We start from the raw sequence: 14576 nt of genomic DNA on the forward strand, positions 1-14576 counted from the left end.
ATGCACGCAGACATTTCCAAACAAAAGTGTGCGAAAAAGTTCTCTGTTTTAATTCAAAGTGCGGAGTTCGCACAGGAGAACTATTCAGTGGTTCAATGCCAAACTAATTTTTAATCAGGTTCAACATTTCAAGATTGTTTATTTGTCATGTACATGTTCAACCTGAGGTCAATGATGCAATGAAAGGCTTTGTATGAGAAGAACAGTTTGACTCACTAAAATCAGAAGTGCTATCAGCGCGCAATAATAGTACATGGTGAGAAAAAAAAAGTAAAAATAAGTAAATGATTAAGTACACAGTATAATAAAATAAATTATAAGGATACATGGTGCGGGTAGGATTAAATAATGCATGGAGTATTTCACGGGTGGCAAAATTGCTTCCATTGAGTTCGTGGTGTAGTAATAGTGTAATAATAAAGAATTATCTATTCATCAGTAAAAAGCTGAAAACTATGAAAAAGGTCCATTTGGGTTCATTTAAATCTCTTTTTGTTTATCTTATGCCTGTGAAGATTAAACATGTTGGCATGAAAAAAACAGAGCAGATTGATCTGGATGGAGCGAACCGAGGTGAACTCCTACACAACGCTTCTGTTCACAACAACACATTTAAACAGCATAACCACCAGTGCACAGAGACATGTGGCCAAACTCCAACCACAACAATGACAATGTGCTCAGACGGGTTTCCTTCTCAAAGATCTGACAGATTTGTGGGTTGCACATTAAGGTGGAGACAGCAAAGCACACTCCATCATTTTATTAGTGACAACTGTCACCTTTTTATTCATTTAGAGTTTTTATACACATATGCATTTTTAAAAAAATACACAATGGTACATGATATGATAGCAATACTCAATTTGTAGGATTCTTGAGGATTAGTTTAGACTGTTAAGCAGATACCTTAAAACCTTAAATGTTGTTTAATGAGCAAATACTGAAGAGCACAGTGGCAAGAATGCAAGCCAGCAAATGAGCATCAAAATTCCAATATACAGCATTTTAAACCCTTAGAGAGAAGCAAACAACTACTGGTTTTGTGATTATATAGCAGGATATTGATGTTGCTACCAGAGCATGCAGCCTCAACAACTTTCTGTACATCGTACTTCCTCCTTAGTTCACAGTCAATGTAACAGATTGTGTCTTTGCAACAGGCTGCAACTAGCAAAGTGTCGAAAAGAATCAATTTCAACCTGGCTCTGTTTACTAAGGGCAAACAACACTGGTTCATCCCGTGAGTTAGGTGCTTTTTTTTAATGCCTGAATGATTAATAGGTGTCAAGTGGCTTAAAAAAAGAAGAAAAAACACCCAACATAATCCTGTGAAAAAGGTCATGTACACTGCTGAACTGTAAAAACAGCAAAAGGGAAATAAAACTTCTAAAGATCTACAAAAAAACCTGGAGACCTACTGCTCAAGAACACTTTACAAGAATACTACAAAGGCTGGTTGACTGGAAGTAAGGAGAATGCTCACAGAGGCGACTGCATGGCAGGCTCGAGATGTTTGTACAGAAAAGTGAACATTTCAAGAATTTCTTTCATGATGATCCAGACATGTTGTAATCCTGAGAACTGGATGGACATACACACACGTTGACAAACAACCAAAAAACATAAAGCATTACAATCTAAACCAGCTCCAGCAGGCCAGAGCCTGATTATTGGATTTGAGCTGCAAAACCCACAATCTCAGCACTGCACCAACAAAGATAACAATGCAGACTTTTAAAGGCCAGAATCCAAATGAAACTACAGACACCAGACTTTTACACTGTACTGGTAATTCTCGTCTTACCAAAGAGAAACCTGTAGCTCTACGTGATTCGTGAATTATTCTAATACTCCAGCATCACAACAAACAGCATCTATAGTGTTAAGGGTACTGTGAGCTGGACTCGACATCAGCGCATTCAAGTGTTATAGGAGAACAGAGATGATAAATACTCATGTAATAGTAGGTCTCTCTGGGAGAAGACCTACTTGAAGCGGCAGTTTTCAGTGCTTAGAAGAGTTCAGTAAAATTAAAGTGAATAATTAGACATAATGACAAAGTAAACTGAACTGTAAAAGAACAAAAACAGGAGTAAAAAGCCAAATGGGAGAAATAGGGGGAAGACTTGAACTATAAAGCGAGTACAAAGTGGGAGAAAGGGGAGTCTGATCAGCAACAACACCAAGATATTGAGCTGAGTCCTCTGGAGAACAGACATCCGATTTTTTTTCTTTTTTTTTTTTTTCTCCAGCTTCTTCAGCTCTCTCCAAGCTTCTGGCCTCGGGCCTGCCGCAATGACAATTACCTCCTCAACACACCTGGCAGCAACACTGTCTGTGTCTATGCACTTGTGTTTCGACAGTTACCTCAGAGGCTGTGCTCTTTGCTGGAGGCAGGTGGGCTTCCTTCCAACATGGCCTGGCCACTTAAGACTGTATGCACATGATTAGAGTGCATGCACACAAACACAGACAGACACACAAACACCCAGCCAAGAGGCATAATAACAACGTGCCAGCCCCTATTTGATTTTCATTATCAGAACAATTCAGTCATAAACAACAATTCCATTCTGCGTCTTCTTTCTCGCAGAACTTTCCTCCTCCTCCTCAGTTTTCTGAAACCAAAATCAAGTGTACAAGAAGGAAAAATATCCAATCTTTAAACTTAGAACAGAATCTCTACTTTTTTTTTGCATCAAATTCTCACCTTTTGTCACAATAAAGCGCTCTACAATATGCACATCCTTATCTAGATCTCACTGGGATTTAAAGTAAACTGGGTTTTACCATGCATGGCTGTGTGTTGCCTGAGCAAACTACCAGCCTGTTTGTTCATAAATCCTCCCGTGGTTTAGTCTTACTTGGATCAATAATTACTTTTCTATTTCTCCCACATCCTCCTGCTATCATTTCTTTTCCCACCAGTACCCATCCCTAAATTTTTTCACACCACATTTGAGGGTCATTAAAGTGTGTCATGTGTTACTCTGGAAGGGGAGGCTATTTTGTTAACACCCCCGGTGGTATGCAGGCATATAATTTTATATTACAGAATCATGCACACGGACACCCCGACTCCTAAACCTCAATGCGGTCCCATCATTATTAGATAAAATTATCTACCAAAGTTTATACACGAGGGAATAGACACCACTGCAGCGGGAAAAACAAAAATGATAAAAGAAACAAAGATGATGGAGGGATAGCAAAGCGGGGAAATCTGCTGAGATTGCTGCGAGCAGCAATTTGCACCTTTCACATCTGATAACCAACAAACATGATGAGCAGTGGAAGAGACAGAGTGATGGGAGACAGAAGACTGACAAAAGGCAAGACAGTGAGCTAATTAGTTTTGGCAGAGCTTATTTTTCCATCGCATTCTCAGAGTAGATTTAGCCTGTATGCTAACTAAAGAAGATTTTCAGACTTCCTTATGACAACATGCACTTTTAGAAGCTTGTAGGTTTACCAATGCAAAATACCAAACTTTACTGTAAACATTAGGCAGAATCTTTGTTTTTTTTTTTCTGCTCTCATGCATTGTTTCCCCCAAATATACAATTGTAGAGTTTAGATTTAATTCAGTGAAGCAGATCTGCATGGAAGCTAAATTTTGCAGAGAAATGGACCAGGGATAAATATGGATGGTGTTTCTGATGGCTTGGCTTACAGCTTGAAGCCATTTCAGCTTCTTGATTTTTATCTCACAAAAAGTGTTTCTGTGCAAAGTACTTTTGGTCTCGTTCAATTTTTTCCCACCGACACCATTTCTGATATTCATTATACACCTGGAAGGCTATTCAAGTGCAGGAGTAGCTGGTGTGTTGCAGAGTTTTATTAAAGACACGTGCGGCTGACTTTCAGAGTGACTGTGGGTCACTCTGTGTGCATCTGAAAAAAAACGTCTGCAAAACAAGAGTCTGTAATTAAGCACGCCACGAAGACCAGGATGCACACACAACAAAAAAAGAAACTTTTCAGTCCGAGTGGTGCACAAATAATCAGAATGGATGCTGAATCACGCTCCCATACGCATCCCTCGAACCATCTCGGCTGTGTGTGATGTGCGAACAGGTGCAAGCTGACAAAGACGTCTGTTAGCTAGCTCTGTTCCCCAAATGGTGAGAAATAGCAGAACAGTCAGACAAATGAAGAGAAAAGTAGTCAGAAATAAAGATGCAGCCACAGGAAGATGTGGAAAAGATAAAACACAATATGATCGAAGAGACGTATTTTCGACTGCTACGGAGATAGCAGAGAAAACCTCCTGCGTGGTGACAAGGACACTATGATGAAGACGTGAAATCCACGTCTAAATTTCCATTAAAATGGAGATTGGCTACAAACTCTCATATGCATTGTCCTTCCATGTTCACATTTCCCACATTTTAAATGTGAGCTTTATCCAAACTAATTATTCCCTACAGTATACATTCTCCAATGCCTCACTTCTTGAATCAATTCTTCCCATCATTACCAAGGGGATATCATTATTACCTCCACATCCTGTAAGGTAGGTTGAGATGGACTGATTAGGTTGCATGCAGATTACCTAAAATAGAAGCAGTAATTCAAGTGTGTAAGAGAGGAATCTGTAATGCTGCAAGGAAGACTGTATTTTACTGCTCCTACAACACAAATGGCAATGCCACTTCTATAGCAGATGCAGGATTTTACTGTGCCTGTGCAACAAAAAATGTAAATAAAACATTGAATTTAGACAAAAACATTCAAAAACTCCAAACTGAGTATGTCTAAAAACAGCATTCAGCACTTTTAGGCTTTCCCCTCCAATAATAACTGATTTCCTTTCTAGAAATAAACATCAATTTCCTTTTCTGATAAGCCGTATTTCTTTCCCCCCCCCGCAGATGAAGCAGCTTTACATTATCCTTCCAGTCAATAATGAAGATGGCATTTCCCTTGTAGATAAGGACACACAAGACAGGCAAAAATACAGTAATTGAAACCCTGGTGGCAACACAACTCAACAGCAACATCCTTCATCTCAAAATGTTTTCGCTTTGTTTTGCTGTTTTGAAATGGATAAACAAACACACAAAAACCAGAAAGCTGTTAGCACTTATGCGTGTGTCACATCCTACAGATCTGTGACATGATCCTATAGAAAAAAACACTAGATAATATCTGCATTATGTCTCATTAATGCAGGGCTCTGCAGCAGGCTCAATGCATGCTGGAAGGATATTAGAACAAAGGTCACCTGGGGAGCTGTGTCAGGAGTGAAACAAACGCCTATAATGGATTTTTCATCCTTGTTTCTCAGTTGCATCTCTCTCAAAGCCAAAAAAATACTTTTATATATACGCTAAATTTATACAAATTCATCTAATTTGCTATCAGTTTCTGTCTTTAACATGCTAGCAGGTGTAATTACTAGGGCAAGTGACAGCGAGTTATATATATAGATCCCTGCAGTTATATAGTTTTGGACTATGATTGCAAAATAAAATTCTCCTTTATTCATTTATTTATTTATTTATTCAATGGCAGACTAAAATTTATTCATAAAAATGGATTTTTCTAAAAAGTGGCCCATCTTTAGATCCACATCTTCAAAAGTGTCAAATACAGACAGAAAGATGTGTTTCATGAATAAGTGAAAGCAATCCTCCATAGAATTGCAGCAGACACACACTGACACCACTCACCAAACACACACACACACACACACACACACACACACACACACACACACACACACACACACACACACGCATGCACACAAAAAAGCAATTACTTCTACTGACCAGCACGCTGATTTCCCCACCGATCTCAACTTGCGCACCTGGTCTGTTCCAATTTATTTTAGCTCTCCTGCTTCTCTTAAGTTTCCCTGCTGTTATTAAGTCCATGTTCAACCTATTGGTCCCCGTCTTCTTGGTGTTACACTAAACTGTCATCACATTTCATTTTGTTTGACACCCTTTGTTTGTCATTTCTTTTGAGATTATGCTGGCAGATTACTTACAAAATTTTTTAAACCCATTAGAAAAAAAAAAAGATAAAATTCTCTTGCAAGTCATTGCCACCTTAAATTTACCACTGGATTTTTATTAAAAATCAGATTTGCTGTATTTTCTTAATCAAACATGCACCAACCTGTTATTTATCTGGCACGCTTTCTGAAGTGACAACTTAACACTGCAGGTCTGCATCTAGCAAATAACATGGTTCAATTGTTGAACTATTACCTTTAATCACATCTTTGCATAGTTTGAGAACCCGCAATCAGGAAAATGGGTCACTAAAAGCCATCAAAAGCCACAAATTATGAACGCTGTATTTGGCGCAACAATCAGATGGCAAACAAAAACTCGTAAAAGAGAAAAAAAAAAGAGTAATAAATAATATCAACAATATCAGCAGGAAATCTCTGGTTCATCTTATCTAATATTCGCCATTTCTGCCATTTTTTCTGTAGTGGAGTCTTCAAATTGTTGACTGCGTGTAGTTTCTTTCTTTTTTTTTTTTTTTAGCTTGACTACACCCGTAGTTCAATCTTGACCAGGACAGTAACTGCAGGGCAGGAGAGGTTAGAGTATGGAGTATTGATGAGATGGCAGGAGGAAAATGCTGATGTTGCTTCTGGGAGGGAAAATAGATAACACTGACAAGGCAGTGTAACTCCCTTTGGTCGATAATTAAAAAGGAGTGAGCTTTAGTGTGCACAGTTCCTGCTGATGGATCAGACTGGAGAAACTTAAGGTCACATCTATCCATCTATTTATCTATCTGTCGAGCTATCTATGCATGCAGTATAGTGGTCATACTGCGTCCACATCATATTACTCAGCTCAACTGTGTGAGTTCAGTTCTGCGTCAGTGGGAGGAATAAATAGACTATCACTATGCCAGAACTGAAGCACGCTACAACTGTGTGCAGGTCTGTGTACGTGTGTGTGTGTGTGTGTGTGTGTGTGTGATTGAGTGTGTGTGTGTGACTGAGTGTGTGTGTGTGGGTGCACTGGTAGGCTCCTGCTGTGCTGATTTCAGCAGGAACAGATGGTCCTGCCAGGGCTCTGCTGAGGCTCCACAGTCCATAGTCTGTGTGAGGACTTCTGAATGTACCTACAGTTTTGGTGTGTGTGTGTGTGTGTGTGTGTGTGTGTCTCCTGCAGATTCTTTCCTCTGTTTTTCAGCAAATAATCCGCTGCACACTTCCCCTTCCTACCAATTTAACATGCCACTGCACTCATGCGTAGACACACAGACACAAACTGTTGCAGTGTAAGTGATATCTTAGTGGTCTTTGGCCTACTTGTCTCCTCCGCTGACACTTAGCAGCTTAATCCTGCTTGAAAGGCTCTTCACTGCTAAGCCCATGTTTGCCAACACAAAAAAGCTGTAACACCCCCGCCACCACCACCACCCGTGTGTGGATTTATGTGTGTGTGTACTTATACATTATAAAAGATCTATCTAAATTGAAAAATGTGCATGTCCTGAAACAGTAAAACAGTTCAATCTGGAGATGAAGCAGTCAAAATGTGCATCAGGTTAGAAGAAAACCCATTTTTAAATATATTCTGATAGAGCATAAGAAGTATGGAGTGGTACATGTGGATCATTCAGGTCAGGAAAGGGTAGTGATAGAATATGATGTAAACCTCACACTGAATGGCAAGTTGGCTGGTTATTATAACGACAAAATCTCAATATCTGGCAATTCGTTCTCAAGCTGGAGTTAGTTTTCTGTGCTTGCATTGTTTAAATAATTGCAGGCATTAAAAAAAACAACCTCAACATGCAAGCACACAGTGCCATCTGTTGTGTATTTTGCTGTACATAACTGTGTTAGGAATTTATCTGATGAAATTATATATATATATATATATATATATATATATATATATATATATATATAGAGCAGTGAAGTGTAAACTGCTGTTTGATTTTTGTTCTACATCTTAATCTGCACTACTTTAGCCTGAGCTGATCAGTGCTTCTATTCATTCCAGGTCAATTTTGGCAGTGTGCTCGATACGGCCATGTCATTACACACTTCCTTCCTTTCTCTCTGTCCAAATCAGGGAGAGGCGGAGGGACTGAGGGAGAGGGGGGAAGGAACACCAGGGAAGAGCGAAAGTGGAGAACGGGTGGGATTTAATAGGGGTAGAGCTAAGGAGGAGGTGTGTGTGTGTGTGTGTGTGTGTGTGTGTGTGTAGGGATTGGGGGGTGTAGAAACAAGAGAATTAAAGAGAGAGAGTGTATACATGATCAGAATGCATGAGAGAAGGGTTACAGTATGGGGAAGGGAGAGGAATGTTAAAGCAGTATGTTTTTATGTATGTACATTTTCAGGAGGTGACATTAGGAAGACAAAAAGGAAAAATGGTGAACAGCAAATAGACGGGTGTAGCTGATTTAGAGAAGAATAATGGAGCCATAATGTAAGACATGCACAGGAAATAAGGAGAACAAAGAAGGGACATGATGAAATAGTGAAGGTTGGAAGCCGAAATAGCTTGATAAAAAGTAAATCTGCAAAGGTCAAAATATGAACAAAGTGGGAACAGGTAGAAGGGACGGAGGTGTAAATGAGATGTTCAAAATAATATGAAATAATCATGAATAATGTGAAATAGAAAAACTTTCATCAAGACACTGCAACCGGCTTCGCTATCAATACTTTAAAATAAATAACCACAATTGCATTTCTGTCTATTTGAAATTTCAACTTGGTTTTCTGTGGTGTCTCACAAAAATCACACATTAAGATTTGTAAAATGAAAAGAAATTCAGAGCTGTTTTACACCTGAGCTGTGGTTCTCCGAGTTAGTGATTATGAGGAATTATTAAAATGTAACTTGACGGGGTTTAATTGCAAGAAAACTCATTAAACAAACAACAATATTCATATTTTTTAGGTGCAAGTCAGTTACAATTTTCCCCACCACTTCATCGGAGAGCGCAAAAGGGGCAGATTTACTAAACTGGGAAAATTAACCTGTTGTGTGAATCAAACTGCCCAATGGGAGTGTCCAGTTCTGCAGGTACGGCCCTAAAACTGCCCTGACTGCTCAACTGAAGAGTGCTGCACATTAACACACTTCAGCAAACAAGCAGACCTGCTTCTAATCAGAAACCTATCATTTAGCAGCGACACAGACAAAGCTGGTTTGCGATTTACCAGTTAAGTTCAAACATACAAGATACACTCTTTGGCTCCGATCACTTTAATCCCAAACTATTTTTACACACGTGTCATAACATTACTCTTCAGTTTAACTAGATTTAAATGTATGATAGCAGTTTGTGGCTAAACTGGCACACAGAAGAAGATTTATTAAAGCCAAGCAAGAGTAATAGAGAAAACCTTTTGGACACAACTAACAGCTACCACAGCCAACTTGCCACCTCTGGGAAATATAAGCTGAAACAACCTCCTTTTTTGTTATAGTCGTGCAAAGAAACAATGAGGGCGGAAATGTGGATGAGGAGATTTCAGATTTTAATGGAGTAACCATTAAAACATAACAAAAATAAATAAATAAATAAAAAAAAAAAAAAAAAATAAAGAGCTGGTTTGAACTGCATTAGTTTGAACTTACATACTACATTGTAAGACAGTCTCAGACTCCATCCAGAAAACTAAGAACAATGTGATCTGTTCTAACAGCCTCATCACAGGCATCTAAAATACAGAAGTAAAAAAACAAAACAAAACAAAAAAAACCCTCTTCCTTCACACATTTCCTCCTCCACCAGGTGTTGCGCAACAACTATGCCTCCTTCTTACAGCAATTATTGCAGCCACGTCAGCTGCAAATGATAACACATACTTTCATTTGGCAGTAAATAATGCAGCAAATGGCAGTGAAATGCACTGGGTAACACTTAAATCACTCTGCATGAATCATTTAAATACCCGCCACCCCACGTTTTATCCTCTATATGTGGATACTCCTTTAAAAACCTGCAACAGGGCCCATGCAGAAATCTGTGTATACTCTTAACATTTTTAGGTGCTAAATTACCACTGCACCTTCTTGGCACATGCTGATAGCAACTTGTCTGTTTTAAATTGCAATAAATTCAGTAAATCAATCAATTATTTTCCAGACATAGAATATTGCTCTTACTTCTGAATTTAAAACAGAAATTAATAAAAAGAAATAGAGTGATTTTCTGAGGATACTGATGTATCTAAATGACTGAAATACAAAAATATTTCACGCTGCATATCTGGAGACTTTGCCACTTAAACCGAAGGGATCTGTTAAGGGTGCGTGCTGAATCGATGTTGTTATTTCCCCTGAAAGAGAAGCAGGATGACTGACAGTCTTCTGTTCCGTATTGCATATCAGGGCATTTATCAGCCCTGAGGTTTTTTTTTTTCAGGCTGTAACATCCTCTTGTTTACTAACAAGTAACAAACCAAGCTTGAAATTGTTGAAAAGTGACAAAGTGCATGAGAATCTTACGTCCTTTTAGCTGTATGAGTAAGGGAGCAGTCGGGTCGCATCTTGTGCATATGTTTATGACTGCAGAAAGAACCAAAACAACATGTGAGTCACACGCTCCATCTCTCTACTGTCAGGGTTTTAATGCTCAGACATGGAGAAAGCATTAGATGGCAGCCATGCCTGAGAGGAAGGAGGAAAAGAGAGTGTGAAAGAGATTCGTCTTCAACTTTTTCCTTTGGGACTGTCACCATGGTTACAGAAGCCTTTCCAGCCAAATGTGGGACAAACATAAGGAAGCGCGAGAGAGATGCAAACAAACAGAGAGATAATGAGATAACATGGCGGCAATGAGATGCTATCATGAAATACTGAAGCTGAAATAGATGAAGACAACTGATCCTAATGTAGATAGCATTTTAAAGTACTTACGGTAAATAAGTCAGTTCCAGCTCCAGTTCCAACCAACACGCAGACTCAACCAGGATGCATTTTCGAAAACTCATCTGCTGTTTATAGCACTGCAGCTAGCTAACCACAAGATACTTGATCTCCAGCAGAAAACACGTAAGGTGGCAGAAAGAAGCAGTGACCCAATACACACTCTAATGGAAAACAGAGACCAATGAGAACAAACAGCATCAAGAGACTATAACGTCTCATCTTACAACCAGACAATCACACTCCATCTATATTTCAAGGGCTATGGAAAACTATAACAATGGCCTTTGTAGATCCAAGATTAGTGGAGGGCATCTTTAATGAGGAGGGCACACTGAGATCCTGTTTCCCTGGTTGTGACCTAACTTGGATAACGCAGGGCAATTTGCTCAAGTTTAGCCCCAAACTTTCAGGAATGGTAACTGATCTTGTGAGTTAGATCACGTTTGTTTTAATGTCTTACAGAATTGAACCAAAACTCATTTACTTGTCATCTTGCAAGCTCCTCTGCATCACCATTCATACAGATTCTAATAATGTACATACACATCTGGCAGTTCAGTCTACTTGTGAACAACTCATTTATGGGACAAACCATGCATAGCTGGTGTCTGTTTCTCTAAGCAGTAGGTGGGATGAAATTGTGCTCAACTTGTGAGACAATTGTCCCAGTTTTTCTCTGCAATAGCTTTGTAAATATTTGCATGAAGTGTAGCCAACATTACAGGATGAATTATTCATGATGAACAAAGGAAAAAGAGTTGCAAGGCTTGGTTCTGCTTGACAGTGTCGCTGTGGACCTTTTAAAATGTGTGTGTGCTCAGGTGGGTTGAGTGAGCATCAGGGAGTAAGTGTGAAAGAGAGAGAGTGATATGCTCTGCTGCACTCATCGACAAAGTCACTGCTTTCTCAAGGACACTGCGGCTAAGGGGCAAAAAAAAAAAAAAAAAAGCAGAAGAAATGACACACAAGCAAAAGGAAGAGTGAGATAGTAATAAATCCAAACACTTTGTGACAGAAGGCCAAGTAAGATGAACAAACAAGCAAAGGCAGTGCAGGACAAAAGTATGAGGAAAAGCAAAACCAGGTACAAGGTATGTGAAATAACCAGAAAATATTGTTTGGCCTGTTCAAACTTGCTCAATACAACACAACAAAACACAGCAAAGAGCGACATGTAGCCTACTGATGATGATAAACCAACTAAGTCATCTATCAATTATATTTGGAGGACTAGTAACTAATTTATATGACTGTTTAGCTTGATAAAGATTCCCTGATTCATGGACTAAATCTCTGAGTAGCACTAATACAAGCTAAACTGAGTGAACGACACTGACAAACCAACACAACGTCCCACTGAACAACTGTGTTAAGCGAACAGTGACGTGGAGCAGTGGAGCATATTTTCTCTGCCTGGTTCGGTCTCAGCAGTGATGCACTAAAATCTCTACAACAATAAATTATTTATGTAAACACTGAAACACACACACCCACCGAGGCTCAACCGAGATGATAGTGGGGAAAACCCACCAGGTGAGCTGCAGAAAAGCCATTTTATATTCTCAGGTAGGCAGTTTACTAAATCAGAGGATTTTGTGCATCTATAAGGATGAACATTCTTGACAGTCTATTAAAAAAGGTATTTAATCTAAAAGGATTGTCAACATCTAAACCTAACAAAGACAACAAGCTTTTTGCTTCTGTTAAAGCAGACAAGTAACATTAAAAAAAAAAATGAGCAAGAATATAAGCAGGTAAAGAGATAGGGGTGTGTGGGGTAGTTAGAAACCAATCAAGCAAAAGATGTTGATAAATTTTTGAAGAGGCATGCCTGTATTACACCAAAATGAGTAACAGACCCTCCGGTCCAACACTGGACTCTATGTCAGTGTCACTGTTTGCCTCACCTGCGTGTAACACAACACACATCCACATAACTTCAGCAGAGAGAGGAAATAGCATTGTGTTGGGCATGCATGACCTTTTAGCACGTCAGTTTACAGAAAAGTTGGTTTGGCCACAAATAACCAAGAGTTTAACTAGACAGAAACTTATTTTGATTGCAACATTGAGAAAAGACAGCTGCTTCCCAGCATGAGTCTTACCCTCAACCCGCTTCTCTGTTTTACGAGCACTCATTAGGGGTGCAGTACTATTTATCAATGTAGCAAAACCAGAGCAGGTGTGCACACATGCACATTCACACACACTAAACACACTGATTCTTTTCATAGTTATGCAAATTATGTATACACCATTTACTGCCAGTAGACATGTGCAGTACATGTATAGTGCAGTGGCCTCCAACAACCATGCAGTCTGTCAAAAAAAAAAGGAAAAAAAGAAAATAATATCCAATGACAACTGCTCCACAATAGCACCGGACGGCTAGCTGTCACCTGCTTCACTGGAACATGTGTCACTGCCTCCCACTATCCCCACTTGGAGAGCTGCAAATTGTTTATTCATGTGAGGAAAATACATGCCATCTGCACATTATGAAAGGGATAAAAATAAAACCACAGCATTTTAGAAACAGAAGCAAGGCTCATATCAAAACTCATTAACCATTACCTAATACTGGCGGATTCTGTTATGTGATCAGTATGGCAACTGGTCTACTTCGGACAAAAAGTGGGAACCTCTGTAAGTGCAGATTTGCATGTTTTTCAGATAGATGAGGTGATTTGAGTTTTTCCATCTGGACCAAGATAAAAAGTAGCAGAGCAGCACTCAAAGCCAGTGGCTTTTTTTTTTTTTCAAGCTTTGTGATATTTGCTAAAAAAAAAAAAAAAAAAAAATTATGGTCAAAACAAAACCTATTTTAAATTCACCAGAAAAAAGTAGTGAGTCCAATTCCAAACACCAATGAAAATAGTTTTAAAAAATTCCTGTCAGTCAGTGGTAATTAGCTATGATGAGTAATTAGAGAAATCACTGGACCGGGTAGATTTCCTGTTGCTCAATAGATCAACAGAACAAAAAAGGTCAATTAAAGTTCATATATTCAGGCTGATAAGTGCATGAGATATACAGAAAGATTTGCATGTATGCAGTCAAATGTACTCTGTCTTGAGCTCAGCAGGGGTGTGTAGCAATGTCCCTGCTGTAAAGATGCTTTATTCTCTGGCTAATTGGGCTGCACTGGACATAATGAGCCGACACACTTACACAGCAGAAACCCTTCACAATACAAAGGAACACAAAACTCAAGATGAAGAGTACATACACAGACAGAAAGGTAACTAGATTCTCTCACTCAGTCAACTCACCTTCCTCTATCCTCTTATCCGCTGACTTTCTGAAGTGCCAACCAGTCCGTCTGTCTGTCTGGAGCCACTAAGCTGGGACAGGCAGGGTTCTTACATCTACCTGTGGACACACACGTTCAAAGGTTTGTTAAAGTTTAGCAGGACTGGGCTAAAAAAAACTGTGTATAGCTTGACAAGAGAAAAACAAATGCTTGCAAGAAAAGGAAATATTACTGTTGGATTTGTGAAAAGAAGAGAAAGAGAGAAAGAGAGGTTAAGTATGAAAGGTGAAAGCTGAAAATCTCCAACAGGCACTCAAATAGGTAGTTAAGCAAGAACTGTATTTAAATTGTGCAAAATATCACTTTTCCCATTCCTTCCTGACAACATCTGAACAAAAGGCAATTAATAGATAGTCAACTGGGACAGGGACATGAAAATGAGAATG

General features: G+C 39.1%; 1 protein-coding gene across 6 annotated transcripts in view; it reads right to left on the minus strand.

Annotated features, from left to right (window-relative positions):
• strbp (spermatid perinuclear RNA binding protein) overlaps window positions 1-14576 on the minus strand; it is a 79872-nt gene that overhangs the window by 42523 nt on the left and 22773 nt on the right. For all 6 annotated transcript variants that reach the window (XM_079256488.1, XM_079256489.1, XM_079256485.1 and 3 more), the window contains one exon: window positions 14150-14249. The gene's annotated coding sequence lies outside the window, so the exon portion shown is untranslated. The remainder of the gene's footprint in view (window positions 1-14149; window positions 14250-14576) is intronic.

The sequence above is a fragment of the Telmatherina bonti genome (genome assembly GCF_933228915.1).
Source record: "Telmatherina bonti genome assembly, chromosome: 17".
NCBI lineage: Eukaryota > Metazoa > Chordata > Actinopteri > Atheriniformes > Telmatherinidae > Telmatherina > Telmatherina bonti.